Genomic DNA, 17,945 nt, shown 5'->3' with positions numbered 1-17,945 from the left:
TTTCTAGAGTTTGAAAAGCAAATCAAGTGACCTGCTGATAAGTACATTGCAACAATGGTTTGCTGGTAAAACTGCTAAGTTTTGCAGAAAATCTCATGTTTTCTGGGAGCGGAGTGCATTTGGCAGTCATAGTCTGTCCGCCGATCGATCATCGATGCTTTCATGATATGTTTGTGAAACTATGGCTCTTTCAAAGCCAACTTTGCGAAAAGAACGAAACGTGTATCTACTCGGCAATTACTCCCCCGTAATGGAAGGGAGTAAACTCCCGTCAAAGAAACAAGTTTTACGCGTATTGTTCTTCAATTTACGAGAAGTCCTGTTAAGTTTACTCGACAGTGCACACCTGGTGGTCCAGGAAGTTTTCATTTTCTGGAACAAAGCGAGAATTCCAGTGCATTACAATTCTCATTGTGTTAAAAAAGTGGATGATCTTTATGAATAATGGAGGTACTTGCAGGAAATGCGAATAAGTGCAGAGATGTCTTTTCAGAATGTGAAAAATCTTTCGTCGATGAACTAGACGATTATCAGAGAGTAAAATAAGACGTGGCCGGCGTCGTTTTTGGATCAAATGGAACTAATCTAGGGAGCAACGCGGTCCATTTCCCGAAGTTGCCCGGAGCGTATCACACTAGCGCATGATGCTTTACGCGGCGCCCCAGCAACTATGAATCGGCTCCGCTGTGACCCCCTCCCCCCTCCCATTGGGTCGAATGTGTGATTTTCTCATTCACAATAGGCCTCTAGGTATTATCGTAAGTTAAGAGCAAGTTATTTGCATTTTGGCGCATTTTACAGCCGAAAAACGAAATACCTCGGATCGGCCCATTTTCGCCCCATTTAAATCAATGTAATTTTTTGGGAGATTTTCAGCCTCAAGTCGGCACGTGTTAATATTATCGGAGAACGAAAATATTTGACAGGTATCATATTTGGATGGTAAGGAACAAATTTAGGTTGAGTCGCGGTTCATTTTCCGAAGTTGCCCAGTTTGGACCACCCTAGCCTCCGTTGTTGGTGCAAATGGCTCAAAAAAATTTGATTTTTTCAATTGAGCTATAGGCAATGATTTAGGCATTTGATGCACCTTAATCTCTTCAGGTTTACGTAGGATTTATTTCATTAACATACGAGGGCTGTCCCAAAAGAAACCGGACTTTTGTCATAGAAGGCGAACCGAGCGTTGTAATGAAGTTTTCTTGGGTTTGTTTGAAAGCTGATAAGCTACTGAAGATGCTTGTTTTTACAGAATGCAAAAATTCGTTTTGGTAAGGAAACTACACGCTTTGGAATAAAGGAAAGTCAAACTCGAGTTGCGATTTTTGTCTTTATTTCAAGAAAAATTTAGATACTACTTAAAAAACTCAGGTTTTAAGTTAAAAACTTCGTTGCTCTCTGATTCAAATGCTTAAAAATAAGGAAATTAACATTTTAAGCAGCTTACCAAGTCATAACCTTTCCCTTTCAAAATACTCGCCAGCTTTGTCGATGCATTTTTGCCACCGTTTCTTCAATTGGGAGAAACACTGTTGGAAATCCTCAGATTTGAATAATCGCAATTCCTACAATGCGTTCTCTTATTGAATTTCCGGAATGGTTTGAAAACGTCGACCTTTCAAGGTAGATTTAAGTCGTGGAAATAAGAAAAAATCACACGGAGCCAGGTCAGGTCACCTTGAAGGAATTGCGATCATTCAAACCTGAGGATTTCCAACAGTGTTTCTCCCAGTTGAAGAAACGGTGGCAAAAATGCATCGACAAAGCTGGCAAGTATTTTGAGGGGAATAGGTTATGCTTGGTAAGCTGCTTAAAATGTTAATTTCCTTATTTTTAAGCATTTGAATCAGAGAGCAACGAAGTTTTTAACTTAAAACCTGGGTTTTTTTTAGGTAGTATCTAAATTTTTCTTGAAATAAAGACAAAAACCGCAACTCGAGTTTGACTTTCCTTATTCCAAAGCGTGTAGTTTCCTTACCAAAACGAATTTTTGCATTCTGTAAAAACAAGCATCTTCAGTAGCTTATCAGCTTTCAAACAAGCCCAAGAAAACTTCGTTACAACGCTCCGTTCGCCTTCTATGACAAAAGTCCGGTTTCTTTTGGGACGGCCCTCGTATAGAAAGATGCAAGGTTCAGTGCTGGCCAAAAGCCCAATCCTGTCTCTTTCCCTGCTATTTCCTTGAACGTTTACAAGAATCCTTTTTGAACTTATAAATTGGGGCAGGAGTATTTTAAATCAAAGTCACGCGATTTGTTCCCCCTTCGGACGTAGCACCTGAACCGTGACGTTTAACAGCGACGCGACGGGCGGTGGTCGAGGGATTGAACTTCATAACCATTTTTACCCTTCACTGGAAAAAAACACATTGGGTCTAGAGTCTAGACTCTTGAAACATCGACAAGAAAAAGGACTCTTGATTCAATCAGATTTAAGCTTAAATGAAAAGGAAATCCGCTCAAATTAAGAGGCTTGGTTCTTGATTTAAGCTTAATTCTGATGGAATCAAGAGTATTTTTTCTTCATGATGTTTTTAAGAGTCTAGACTGTAGATCCAATGTGGTTTTTTTCCAGTGTTCGCACATGGTTCAAAAGAATAAATAGGGTTGGAGCCCTTAATAGACTTTTTTCGAACCTAAGATTTGGGCAGTAATACATGAACGAAGTTATCAACATTTTCCAATTTCAAATGAGGCTCCTTGAACCTGAATTAACTTTCGATCCAATTTAGGCTGAGTTTTCGTATTGTTCTTGAGCTTGAGACAAAATAAGATTGGAATTTTGATTTATTTCAAAACTATCGAACGCTAAATTCCGCTTCAAAGTCTAAGAATCGTTAAATTTTCATCGAAATGATCAAAGACGAGCAAACTTATGGGTAAATTAACGCAGACTTGACAAAACGGTTGTCAACATTAATTAAAGTTTAAACGTACTGCTAGAATGCATAGTAAACACAGCACGCGCGGTTGCCGGACTGTACGGGTGCGTTCTGGAGGTAATATACTCAAAAAGTTTGCACGACTAAAATCGCCTCATGTCTGCGAAAGCAGCATGGATGAGAGACATAGAAGAGTTTTCGTGATTTGATATTTTGAGGACCAGGGTTGATCGATAGGTGGCAACGCGACTCACTTTCGCGGTGAGGATTACGAGTGGATGGTTTCGACACGCTCGCAAATATTTGTCCTGCGATTACGTAAGCCCCAAGGCCGTGGAGGTGGAGGTAGCTTTTACGGCTTGATGATACACAGCTGGGAAAATTGCAAAAGCACGTATCTCAGCTTGCTTGAGGCATTGCATACATGTTATTCACATGAGAGAACGACTGAAAGTTTTTGGCTTTCTCGCGGTAACACGAACTGGAAAAAACCACATTAGATCTAGAGTCCAGACTCTTAAAAACATCGACAAGAAAAAGTACTCCTGGTTCAAACAGAATCTAGCTTAAATCAAGAACCAAGCCTCTTAATTTATGCGGATTTCGTTTTGATTCAAGCAAAAATCCGACTGAATCAAGAGTATTTTTTCTTGTCAATATTTCAAGAGTCTGGACTCTAGATCCAATGTATTATTTTTCCAGTGCGGGGACTTATTTAAATTTAAGTTGAAATCGATCGAAGTTTTTGGAAGTTATACATTTTACTCTTTTCACAAAGTCTGATCCAATGTGAGTGGAATATTGTCACAGGGACTTACAGTTAAAATTAAAGGACGAAATAGGTACCCAAAAATCAATAAGAATAAATGGAAGTGGCTACATTCCGAAATTCTTGTATGACCTAGGCGGATACAGACACTTTCGACTTGTAATTGATTTTCTCGAAAATTAAGTGACTTACAGAAAAGAGGTACCCTATAAACGGTTAGGAATTATGTTTCGTATTGAAAAATGCAAAAGCAACGGACAAAACTGTTCAAATTCCATAATTGGAATTTTCCCGAAATATTTACGCCACATTGTGCCCACCTGTACGTCATACGGTGTACCTAGACAAAGTGAAAACTGTCGTCATCTACTTTGACTCTGCGCGAAAATAGAGGGCAGCAAAAGGGCAGTGGAGGTGATTTCATTGGTTCACACCATCGATTCAGGAATGGAGCTCCCCTCAACCGTGCTACTGCTGTTCGTAATTTCCCTCGGGTTATTTTCACAGGTTAAAACCTCATTACATATCCTCAAAACAAATATCCACTCTTGCGAATCATGTTTTCTTGCAGCCTCATATGATGAGATCAGAATTGGTTATGAATAAACATGAGGCCCATGACCTAACATTTGCTACCTGTGATTTCCACGATTTGTATACCTGAAGACGACCACCCGTGCCCATGGAATTTGGGGATACACGCCGATCGGGCTGGATTTAATGATTATACGGTCATTAAAGACTATCTTAAAGTCATTGACATTAGATCATTCGTCACGTTTTCAGCTATTCATAGGACGTCTGAGAAAAATTGCGAAAAAAATAACTAAATAGAATCTCCGCTCGGCCCTAATAATCTGATACTAGAAGTACACCTATAGGTGTACTTCTAGTATCAGATTATTTAATTTGAATCATGTACAGATGAGACAGGATAAGAGAAACTTCATGAACATAATCGTAGGCTTGTAGTGATGAATTATTTGAATTGAACCGACGTCGTACCTAGTCTCAAGAAACAATTTTCTCAGCAAATTTCCAGTATGTCTCGCTTAGAAATATCCAAATTAAAAATTGGTGATACATTAGAATGTTACTGGCAAAGATCTCGGACTCGATGTAAACTATAGAAAGGAAAAAGTAATGTTTATTGCGTGTGTAAACGATTCATGGTTCTTAAAGACGTGTCATATATAGGAGAAAAGACAACTGACTGAATGCTATGAGGCTATGACAGTCCCTAAAAAGTCTGGTTTCAAGTCCCAGACGTCCGATATCGTTGGACATACGTATAAAACTTATTGACATCACTCCAGGGTATTAACGAAGGGCTTGACAAGTTCTATGAGATCAAATGAATAGCCAAGAACCTGCAGAACCATTGCTATTCTGCGCTCATTTTATATCGTTGCACAAGACTATAGTAATGCGTATTGTGTAGCGGTACTCTGCATTCCCACTGCTCACTTCTGACGGTTGTTCGCTACGAACACATTCCTTTCTAGAAATTCGGTTTACTCGCTCAAGGCAACAAACACCACTTGAATACGAAAGTTGACACCTGGCCAACAGGTCGTGTGTTTGGACAAACAAACCTCCGAAGCGGTCGGTGCAATAACAAAATTGCGCAAGCGTAGGGCCAGATGACGCCATAACACCTTTAGCCGCATTTTAAAATCATATCTCTCGTGATCGGCTACGCGTGATAAAATTGAATAAAACTCATCATTCCCTACCTTCTCAGGTGTCGATTCCCATCAGAACGATGCCGGGAGTTCGAGTCAACGTCGCGGGATGCGATGATTCAAATTGTAAACATACCACTGGAGGGATTCACATCGCGCCAAACACGGCGCAGCAACACTGTAAACACAATCACATTCCACGGAAAAACACCCGGAGAGGCACCGGAAAACACTGGACACAACTTTCGGGGCGCGACCGATGAGGAGAAACCGAGAAAACGAATATAACTCCGAATAAAGGAATAAGAAATAGGATTAGTCGTACAACGGACTGGACTGGTAACTAAATCACCTTGCGAGAGTGTGATGGCCGTGGGGAGGGGAACCGTGAGCCGGGGGGGGGGGGCAAACAGGTGGGGAGCAATCGAGACTAGCCAACCTGGAGGGGGAGCCGCCGTGGAGTCATGAGCCACTACTGCCACATTATGACGAGGCGGCCGGGCCGGGCTCTCGCTGGCGCGGAGTCGGGTCGGTCGGGCTGGTACCAACTTATGCATATTTGTACGGGCTGGCGAGTCGCGATCGAGGCCGCTTCTGGCCCGGCTTTTGTTGGTTGTTGGATTCTCGCCGGTGCTCGATGCATTACCGCCGCGCCGGTGCTCGATGCATTACCGCCGCGCCGGTGACGATGACGCTACGTTTACCGCCGCCGAAAGCATTCCGGACGCACGCTCCTCCGCCGGAGGCCCGCTGGGTGTCCTCTTCCAGCCTTTTTCTCACTGGGGAATTTTTAGTTTTGGCAACGCTGTTCCAACAGTACTATACATTTGATAATGGAAAGTCATAAGGGGAAAAAACTACGTAATGCCTGAGGGCAGCGTTACGCGTTACGTAATAATCTGAATTAAAAGTTTTAAATTGACCGTGTTAAACAGAAAGGAACTAAACCACATCAGTTGTTGCCGAATTTCATTGCCGGAGGCCCGCTGGGTGTCCTCTTCCAACATTTTTCTCCACTGGGGAATTTTTAGTTTTGGCAACGCTGTTCCAACAGTACTATACATTTGATAATGGAAAGTCATAAGGGGAAAAAACTACGTAATGCCTGAGGGCAGCGTTACGCGTTACGTAATAATCTGAATTAAAAGTTTTAAATTGACCGTGTTAAACAGAAAGGAACTAAACCACATCAGTTGTTGCCGAATTTCATTGCCGGAGGCCCGCTGGGTGTCCTCTTCCAACATTTTTCTCCACTGGGGAATTTTTAGTTTTGGCAACGCTGTTCCAACAGTACTATACATTTGATAATGGAAAGTCATAAGGGGAAAAAACTACGTAATGCCTGAGGGCAGCGTTACGCGTTACGTAATAATCTGAATTAAAAGTTTTAAATTGACCGTGTTAAACAGAAAGGAACTAAACCACATCAGTTGTTGCCGAATTTCATTGCCGGAGGCCCGCTGGGTGTCCTCTTCCAACATTTTTCTCCGCTGGGGAATTTTTAGTTTTGGTAACGCTGTTCCAACAGTACTATACATTTGATAATGGAAAGTCATAAGGGGAAAAAACTACGTAATGCCTGAGGGCAGCGTTACGCGTTACGTAATAATCTGAATTAAAAGTTTTAAATTGACCGTGTTAAACAGAAAGGAACTAAACCACATCAGTTGTTGCCGAAATTCATTGCCGGAGGCCCGCTGGGTGTCCTCTTCCAACATTTTTCTCCGCTGGGGAATTTTTAGTTTTGGTAACGCTGTTCCAACAGTACTATACATTTGATAATGGAAAGTCATAAGGGAAAAAACTACGTAATGCCTGAGGGCAGCGTTACGCGTTACGTAATAATCTGAATTAAAAGTTTTAAATTGACCGTGTTAAACAGAAAGGAACTAAACCACATCAGTTGTTGCCGAATTTCATTGCCGGAGGCCCGCTGGGTGTCCTCTTCCAACATTTTTCTCTCCTGGGGAATTTTTAGTTTTGGCAACGCTGTTCCAGCATTACTTTTCATACATTTAATGATGGAAAGTCACAGGGGGAAACTGCGTAATGCCTAGGGGAAGCGTTACGCATTACGTAATAATCGAAATTAAAAGTTCTTGTAAAACCTAATAAGTGCACTGGAAAAAAACAGAATCTGGAGTCCAGACTCTTGAAAACATAGACGAGAAAAAATTATCTTGATTCAATCGGATTTTTGCTTGAATCAAAACGAAATCCGCTTAAATTAAGAGGCTTGGTTCTTGATTTAAGCTAGATTCTGATTGAATCAAGAGTACTTTTTCTTGTCGATGTTTTTAACAGTCTGGACTCTAGATCCAATGTGTTTTTTTCCAGTGTACTCTCTGGAAAGTAATGCTTGAAGGAAAGAAGAATTTAGTGGGACCTCATTTGTGTTAAATACGATGGTGGAAATTGTGAAGGTGAGAAAATGAGTTTGGGACTTACACGATGCATACATTATGACTTTCTTCTAAGGTCGAGGTGACCATCAGGTTTGAAAACGTGCACTTTGGCTGCATAATCCCAAAGTCTCGATGCTTGCGTTGAAAGTTCTCGGAAGAATTGCCCTCAATATAGTTGTAACAAAGGCAGGTGAACTAAAGTGAGATGGAGTATAAATCCAGCTTCAGATTGAAATGCACTCCTAGATGCACCGACTAAAAATGCTTTGATTATTCGGAAAAACTCCGAATGGGGTAGAGAATTACCTAATACTAGGGGGCTACGCCCCCTGGCCGCTACGCGGCCCAACCCCCTGAAGGCGCTCCGCGCCATCAATGGGCCGCTTCGCGGCCCTATTTTTACCCTCCTATCGGTGTTAGTTTTATTTTTCCCCTAAAAAATTACGATATAAGGTATACTTTACTTTTAGAATGAAATAATTTTTGGTTTTGATGAATAAAGAAACAAAATTATTTTTTTGAAGTCTAAAGGACGCGTTTTGGAATGACTACTTGATGAAATATTGCAGTAAAACAACGAACATTGATAATCAGGTAATAATTAAGAGTTTCGGGAGACGGGGATCGAACCCATACCATGTTCAAGGTGGACGCTTCCGACGTCTTTGACGACTCGGCCACCGCTCTACCTGAGGCAGTCGGGGCGAATCTTGTGTAGATAAGTGTAGAGCTGATGCGCAGGCTACACAGCTACTGCGCAACCTCCTCGACCACTGCGCATCCTCCCGCGCATAGCGGTAGCAGTCTCGGAGCATTCTGATAATTCACTCACTTTTATAACGTGATTGTAAAAAAACCTGGGTCCTATTTCCAAAATCTGAATAGAGCGGGCTCATCTAGGGCCAATTACCCGTCGATTACCGCAAAAAACTTAGAAATTGGCCCGGTAGAACGCTCAAACGAACTATGACAAAAAATATAAATTTACATTGTTTAAATGGGAGAATTCGCAACTTTACCACTGAATATAAAAAAACCTAGGCGATATTTTGAAAATCTGAAAAGAGTTGGCTTATCTAGAGACAATTGCCCGTCGATAGCCGCAAAAATCATAAACATCGGCCCGGTAGAACGCTGGAACTAAGCGTTACCAGTTTCGCAAAATTAGGAGGCTTGAGAGCTTATAGTATAGATACAACAGATGAATGCAGTGAGTCAAATGAAAATGTGCGCTCCTTCGGCGGAGATACTTAAAAAAGATATTATGAAAGAAAAATCGAAGGAAAAAAAAAGATTATAAATGAGTGAATATAAAGTATTTTTCCTGATTCTAGTAAACTTTTATCATTATTTGTGCAGGATGAGTCAATGAATGATCAAATCATAAATTTGATTGCAGTATGAGACACTCACAGACATTAGTAATCTACTTTCGTACTAAGTACGAATTCCTTTTACAATTTTCTTGCCACAGAGGGAATACACATAAATATATCTGGGTTATAGACTTAACATTTACACACTCTGCCGGAAAAGAGAACGATGTAAACGTTTATGGGGCAGCAATGTGTAGGTAGGTGTTCATAAAAAGTTCATACACCGTGTGGTGGAAGAAATCAAAGTTGTAGGTACAGTGTCTTAAAACGAGAGCGAATACATGTACCAAGCGGCGATGCATTAGAACGCGTGGTAAATGCTCAAAAATTCCGCCAAATTTCAGTAGAACTCTGGTAATATATCTGAGAAAAACAGTGGATGGAAAAACCCGACCAAGAGCTTTGATGATGCATAAATGAGTTTTTATGAAATAAGAGGTGGCAAAAATACTAAATGATCATGATCAGAAATATGTAGGAATAAATACATCAAGTACACAATGAGTCTGGCAAGTTCCTTAAAGACTCACAACTTATAGGACCAAGACTATTCGCTTTATACATATGATATAAGTGAAGAAGCCCATAAGCGCAAAGGTTTCGAGTCGACAGCCCAAAAGTTTTCGTTTGCGCTGAAGTGCGGCAACTTAGCGCAGCCAAAAGTCAGTAGACTAATTTGCAGTCTGAAACGTGTGATATAATGAGAAGTATTCGAAGTCCCCCTTTGTCATGCAAAAAAGAAACGGACGAATATTTATTTTGTTTGCTCGGAACATGCATGAACTGATTTTCAAAAATTTCCATAATGCAATTTGCAGAACATTCGGCATAATTCCGAGGCAGGCAGTCATTGAATGTTTGCACCGGAGTATTCGACGAGGACATTCCGTAAAACTTAAAGGCTTCCCGACTCGTAATTAGGATACAATTACGAGAGGGCGGGGGAGCGGTTTCTCAGATTTTACTTTTTGAATTTGATGGTCGAATGAGAGTTTCTAATAGCTGAATATTGAAGTGAGTAGAGAATTTCAGCATTATTAACCACAGCACTATAAAGACAAAAACCCTGAGAGCAAGTAAGTTCAACTTTTTCTGGCTCTTCTGTTATCTATTTGGCACTGCAAGCATTTCATTTGACCTTGAGCACCTATTTTAGCACCACGGGGATCTGATCGCATACTCAATCAAATGAAGGATCTTTGAATGTTTCAGCATGTTCAGCGAGGGTCGTGCCTCGATGTTCAGGGTTTGCTTCGATATGAAGCAACAATTTTCACTCCCAGGGGATTGGAAGGCACATCCGATAAGGTGAGGGATAACTTCAATTTAATCAGCTGGTTAGTAGCCCGCAGCAGTTCAAAAGGGAAGGCCGCGAGGAGATTATGCAGTTAGATTCATCCTCAACCAACTATTTTAACTCTCCGGAGATCAAATTGCATACCCGGCGAGATGAAGGAACTTTTTGGTGATTCGTAGTCCAGGTTTCCTTTCAGGTTCTAGCCAGGTTAGTGGTTCGTAGCTTGGGTTATATCATGCTTTACTCCTCATCGTAACACAAAATTTCGGTTACATTTTCTTATTGTGAGGGTATCAATTATTTTAGGAATATTCATAAAGAGGATGTCTTGAGATGCATTAAAGAAGAAAACAACCTTTATGGAGAAATGGAACTTCAATTCAATTTTTCTCGGTTTTTAGTGCGTTCCCGTTAAACTCGGTCCAGCTATACTGCTGTGCTAAGCACTGGAAAAAAACACATTGGATCTAGAGCCCAGATTCTTGGAAACATTGACAAGAAAAAATATTCTTACTTCAATCAGATTTTTGCTTAAATCAAAAGGATATCCACTCAAATTAAGAGGCTTGGTTCTTCATTTAATCAAAAATCCATTTGAATCAAGAGTATTTTTTCTTGTCGATGTCTGAGATGCCTGAGAGTCTGGACTCTAGATCCAATGTGTTTTTTTTTTTCAGTGAAGAAAAACACCGTATGAACCTTCAGGCGTTGCCAAATTTCCATTGATAAAACACGAATTTCCTGGTGAACTTATGAATATTTTCCCTCTAATTTTTCAGGTATAGTTGTTTTCAATTTCACCTAAGGTTCCTTAAAATTTCAAAGAAATACATTCATAGCATTCCTCAAAAATAAAAATTTCATTGAATGAAATTTGGCAACTCTCGAATGATCATACGGCGTTCATCCTCAGCACGGAAGTAATACCCATGCGGATCATCGTCAAAGTCTGGCATCATCATTTATCACGTGCTAACTGTTTACTTTAAACGAGGCTGTGAACGCGGGAAGACGTTAGGATTCCCACGTCAAACCGGCAACAGGAGTGGGTTCACTTTCTCACCGAATTGTCACGTGTGACGCGGCCCATAACGAGCTGCGGACGCATTATTTCGCCTTCCTCCGGGTTTCGTCCTTTTTTTTCTGCCGCCGCACACTGGATCGAGTCGATTGGAGAGCACTGAAAAAAAATCTCGGTGTATTTACTAAGAAAAGGGTAAAATTACCAAGAATTCAGGGTTTTATTTGATCCCAGTTTTTTCTTGGTAAAATTACCATTTATGGAATTGGTAATTTTACCGAGAAAACTCGGTAAAATTATTGAACTTTCTCGGTAATTTTACTGGACCTTGGTAAAAACGCCAATATTTTTTATCGACTGTGGTCGAATTACCGGGAATTGATTACCAATAAAAGTGGTATTCTTACCTAAAAAAACAGTAAAAATACCGGTTTGGAGGTAAGCTTACCAGTCTGTCTTGATAAAATTACGAATAATTTGTAAAAAAAAGTGAGATGGTGAAGGTACCAATGGACCTTGGTAAAAACGCCAAGAATTTTTTTTCAGTGAGGTCGGCCATGACATTTAAGACTAAAACTGCAAAATTTGATGTTTACATCCTCACAATTTAAATTTTAAGGAGTGCTTCCGATAGAAAATTCCACGAGGAAACGAACGGAACCACTTTTAGAACCTCAGAGTTCAGTATACACGGAGTCGTATGCGTTCAAAGTTTCGAAATTTCGTCCGACCCCTCCCAGTGACTTGATCCGCCGTGCGCCGATCGGACAGATGCGACGCGACGGACGCGACGCGGGACGGCAATGCCTCCAGGAGTGCGCCGCGACGACGTGCGTGGGCTCGTCATGACGTCACGGGAGCAGCGGTCACGCAGCCGGCTCGTCCCTCATCCTGAGCCACGTCTATGAAAGGAGGGAATTTTGCTCCATCTCCCTCAAAAAAGAAGAGAAAAAAAACCTGGGCGAACTCAAAGAAACTTGGATTTCATTCCGCAAGTAAAAACTACACTTATCAGTTCTCTTTAGAAAGAACGTATTCGCCGTAAGTTCCCATACGCAGATAAGTTCTTATGCAAATGAGTCGGAAATTGCAGTTCCTAATTGCAAAATGCAGTTCGATTTCTGGCTCATTCGAAAAATCACGTACTTGCATAAGGAAAGGAATGGCAAGTACACTGGAAAAAAAACAAATTGGATCTAGAGTCCAGACACTTAAAAGCATCGACAAGAAAAAGTACTCTTGATTCAACCAGAATCTAACTTAAATCAAGAACCAAGCCTCTTAATTTAAGCGGATTTCGTTTTGATTCAAGCAAAAATCCGATTGAATCAAGAGTATTTCTTCTTTTCAATATTTTCATGGGTCTGGACTCTAGATCCAATGTGTTTTTTTTCCAGTGTAATACGGCAGTACTTCGGTACACACTTGTACATGAACAGTTTAACTCAGCATGATTGCGATCTCATACAGAAAAGCATGAGATATGTACCTTATTGAGCATGAAAACCACCCCCCTCGACCATAGATTCACCTATACAATGAGTGAGCCAAAGAATTAATTAATAAAACATATAATGCGTCAATTTTTTAACGAGTACTTTTACGGAAAAAGTTTTAGGTACTCATTGTCAGCAGAGGTCACGATCACTGAAAAAATTTCAACTTTAACCGATGATTTCGGTGGATTTAGGCCAGTCCAATCCCTTTTGGGCGGGGTAAAGATAAATTGAGTTTCAATGCTTGGCAACAGAACACGCATTTTACGCGTTGCATTTTGTGCAGATGGGTAGACAGGTACTAGCTCATATCACAAGCGGCACCCTGAGATTCGAAAAATCACGTCGAACTTTCCCCAGTTGTCCCCGGCTCAGCGCGGTAGTCACATACAGTTTCACGATGAACAAACAAAAAAGTGCGGTTTACGAAACTTTTAGAGAAAAACCAAGTATCGTTGTCGATAATTTTAAGTTCACGCAATCAAACATTTTAAAAGAAGGATCAAAAACATTTCGGTGTTCGAACAAAAAGTGCGGTGCGAGTTTATTGGTGGATTCGGCTTAGAAATATGTTATACAGAGTAACGAGAAATTGTTTGCCACGTTGTGCAGAATAAATCTATACTATAAGCTCCAAGACCTCCTAATTTTGCGAAACTGGTAACGCTTAGTTCCAGCGTTCTACCGGGCCGATTTTCATGATTTTTGCGGCTATTGACGGACAATTGTCTCTAGATAAGCCAACTCTTTTCAGATTTTCAAAATATGGCCCAGGTTTTTTTATATTACGTGGTAAAGTTGCGAATTCTCCCATTTAAACAATGTAAATTTATACTTTTTGTCATAGTTCGTTTGAGCGTTCTACCGAGCCGATTTCCATGATTTTTGCGTAAATCGACAGGTAATGGGCCCTAGATGAGCCCGCTGTAATCAGATTTTGAAAAAAGGACCCAGGTTTTTTTAAAATCACGTTATAAAAGTGAGTGAGTTTACAGAATGCTCCGGTACTGCTACCGCTATGCGCGGGAGGATGCGCAGTGGTTGAGGAGGTTGCGCAGTAGCCGTGTGGCCTGCGCATCAGCTCTGCACTTATCTACACAAGATTCGCACCGACGCGACCTAACGTCGAGCGGTGGCCAAGTCGTCTAAGACGTCGAATGCGTCCACTTTGAATTTCGGTGTGGGTTCGATCTCCGACTCATAAAATCTTAAATATTACCCGATTATCATTGTTCAATGTTTTACTGCAATATTTCACAGGCAGTCATTCCAAAACGCGTCCCTTTAATTTTAAAGTAATTTTAAGTAAATTTTAAAATTAAAGTATACCTCATATCGTAATTTTTTAGGGGAAACATAAAACTAACACTGATAGGAGGGTAAAAATAGGGCCGCGAAGCGGCCCATTGATGGCGCGGAGCGCCTTCAGGGGGTTGGGCCGCGTAGCGGCCAGGGGGCGTAGCCCCCTAGTAACAAAATAAAATTTCAGCCCTTGCCCGAAAGTCTCACTGATAATCACATATTCGCCCAAAACCTCCATGGTTTTTCAAACAAAACGCCTCTTTTTTCTCGTTTTCGCCCAGAAGGCCCATAATCCTTAGGCAAGATGAGGCAGCGTGGCGTAGCGCTGACTATTCCATAGTGCGCAACTGCAGCAGGAACTGTAAATGACCTGAGCCCAAACTATGAGGCCATTACGCGCCGCGGTGTAGCCCTGTTGCCAAAGTCCTAATTTCAACGTTTATTGAACTCTTAGCCCCTCATCGATCACACAACCATGAAAACACGAATTTCAATTGCCTTGTTGAAAACTCTCAGCCTTAAGTCCATTCCTTGTGTGTCTCGTATCTTTCTGATTCAATTTCTGTGCCACAACAGCCCCCATATTGCTCATTTTAGATACCAGAAATGATTGCATATGCAAGGCTCAAGAAATATAAATATCGTGACTTAAAATGTCCTGTCCATGGTTTGTTACCCCCTTTTTGAGACGAGGTATGCAGCACTGTTTCTCGACATTTCAAAGGAATATCACAACGCGTACTTCGACTACTGTTCTTCAAATGCCCCAAAAATTGTGATAAAAAACAGACGAATGTTACTGCCTGAAATCTTCGCTGCATACTTTTCATGAGGCGAAGAAAAGGTAGGTAAAAATAATATTTAGTTTCCTCCCTGTGGGAATAAAACATTTTGAAATAAAGGCAACGTTGCGATTCAGGATGCGCCTTATTCTACTTTCGCGTGCAACTGTGTCATAAAATTGAATAAGAATTAAGATGAACGCTGGTCATTAATTCCATCGTTCGGAAATAATTGGAGAAATGAGACTGACAACGCCGCCTTTGAAATTTTACATTTGGATTCTTGCCATCAATTTGTTCGTTAAAATGCTACTAAACGATTCATGCAATGCGACGTGCATTTTCATAAGAGCAAGGAGGCAAATGCGTAATAAATTGCATGAATATAATCGAACAGCTGCATTTTTTTCGTGGATTTAGTGAGGGCAATCATAATAATTAATCGAAACATTTTGATAAATTAATATTTTTGGTAAAATTTTGTCAAAATGGAAGAAAATTGGAAGTCAAATCTGCATGCACCATGGCGTGCATAGTCATTTCTAGTTAAAAAAATGCAGTTTTACACTTAATTTCAGGCCTCAATTCGAGATCCTGAGTTACTCCAAATTGGTAAGTCACATTAAATAAACAAGAGAACTTCTCACTTGCACTCTGCTGTGAGATGAGATACCACCAATGATTAAAGAGTGATGTGTAGTATTCATTTTAAAATTTCAAAAAACGTGCTGCAGCACACCTCTGCGTATTTTCCGGAACAGTTTTCTCTCGATTTCTTCCCTGCTTCCAGACAATATTTTTGAGTACCAAAAATAGTATAGGTTCCTTCAACATCTTGATTGACAACCAAGAAATTGATTTGGTCTCCATATTGAAGTACTTAGGGATTCTTTTGGACAATAAGCTAAATTTTGATAGCCGTATAAACATCATCTGCAGCATTTTACACTCTGCCATATTTGTAATCAAAGTCCTCTCTGAATATTGTGATATTAGTATACTTATGTTAGTTTACCACTCCCTATTTATGTCCCACATTAACTATTGCGTAACTATTTGGTCTAATTGTAAAAAACGCTCTCCTGGAGAAACTCTTCATTATCCAAAAGAAGGCTATAAGAACCATGTTGAACCTAACGCCAGGAGAGTCCTGCACAAATCATTTCATTGATCTAAAAATTCTATCCGTTCCCTCCCTCGTAATTTACAGGTCCATTTCGAATTTCATAGTTGAAACATCTTTAGCTCCTATGGCTCTCAGTAAAACCAACACTAGATTCCATGTTTTGAAAAATGCCACCTGCAGGAACAGCCACTCGCTAAGACGCGGCCAAATCCTATTTGAAAAATTCCCCTCAGCTCTAAAAAGCAAAACAGGGACTCAAATTTCCTAAATGTGATGAAAAATGTCTTTATTGCCAGATGTTTTTACAGTGAAGCGGAGTCTTTAGCATACGCCCTTTTTTAAAAAATCTGTATTCTCTTTTCCTTTCTTTTCTTTTTTATCTTCTATCCTCACTAACCTTGAAATATTTGTTCGAGCTGTTGAAAAATGTGCATTTACAAATAAAAGTATATTATTATTATTATACCAGTGAAGAAGAACTGGAACCGTCAAAATTAGAAATCGAACATGCATTTCTTTAAACGGCAAATCTGAAGAAGAAGCTGCAGAAAACAGGCTGAGCAGAACTCATGTCCTCAACTCACTGTGGTTTTGATCAAATCAGATCAATTATTGGACGTCTTCATGCTAAAAGAAACTATGCTGCGTGCAAATCCTATGCACATTGCACATATTGCCTTTAACCCCTTTCAGCATAAATTGACCGTGTTAAACAGAAAGGAACTAAGCCACATCAGTTAATGCCAAATTTGCTTGAACAATTATATTTTTCACATGAAAATGGTAATGTGGATTTTTTGCCAATTTTAGAGAATTTTTTGGCATGGTATATACAAAGCAAATTCCTCAAGATTTTTAAGGGAATCCTCATAAATGTTTTCTTGTAAAAAATTAAATTGCGCAGTTAAACTTGCAATGGCTGATGTGGCTTGGTTCCTTTCTACTGAACGCGGTCCAATATACGTCCTTTTGATCCGTGGCCGCGTGAAGAATTTGAAATCAAGAATCAACACAAAATCATTGATGAGATTAACTCGCTTGATTAGAAAATCAGCTCGCGACGGAGGTATATTCATACATACATACAAAATGTATTCCGGCTGAGAATATGTATCCAACACTAATTCCGGTTTAAAAACTCGGGTGGGCGATACTGCCACACTAAAGAAGAACGCCGTATGAACCCTCGAGGGCTGCCAAACTTCTCTTGATAAAATATGTATTTTTGAGATCATTCATGCATATTTTATCCATAAAATGTTCAGATACTATAGATTAAATTGCGCGCAAAATTGTCTGAAACTTTTAGAAAATAATATTCGCAATTTTCCCAGTAAGTTCGGGTTTTATAGGAGGAAACTTGGCAACGTCTGAAGGCTCATACGGCGTTCTTCCTTAGCACGGTAGGACTAGAGTCCCTTTATACTGAGAGTCAAGACAATTTGAATACATTTCTGATTGGTTCCCGTATTTTAGGACTTTGCAGTGTCACAAACGGGAATAAAGATAACATTTTCACCGATTGCAAAGATTATAATCTGAAATGGACTAGAGAATTACGGGTTCGGCAAGGAAAAAACGGAATAAGAGAAGAAACGGAGAAAGGAATTGGAGAATGGGGCGATCAAAGACTACAAAAAACGTTCGATTTGTGTAATCTTTATTCCCGTTTGTGACTCCATAAGGGGGTGTTGTCTTGACTCTCAGTATAAAGGGACTCTAGGTAGAACAGAAGACTCAGTGAACGCAGAGCATTGTTCCCGAAGGACAAGTGGAGTGACAGGCATGAGGCTGAGGCATCAGGT

At 40.3% G+C, this 17,945-nt stretch overlaps 1 protein-coding gene across 1 annotated transcript in view; it reads right to left on the bottom strand.

Annotated features, from left to right (window-relative positions):
• The window catches only part of LOC109042908 (uncharacterized), a 166,674-nt gene extending 160,954 nt beyond the window's left edge, over positions 1 to 5,720 (bottom strand). Inside the window, exon 1 of the mRNA XM_072301575.1 lies at positions 5,387 to 5,720. The gene's annotated coding sequence lies outside the window, so the exon portion shown is untranslated. The remainder of the gene's footprint in view (positions 1 to 5,386) is intronic.
• Between the last annotated feature and the right edge of the window lie 12,225 nt (positions 5,721 to 17,945).

The sequence above is a fragment of the Bemisia tabaci genome, chromosome 6 (genome assembly GCF_918797505.1).
Source record: "Bemisia tabaci chromosome 6, PGI_BMITA_v3".
Taxonomy (NCBI): Eukaryota; Metazoa; Arthropoda; class Insecta; order Hemiptera; family Aleyrodidae; genus Bemisia; species Bemisia tabaci.
Note: the sequence above shows the minus strand (reverse complement) of the source record. Positions and strands in the feature narration are given on the sequence as shown.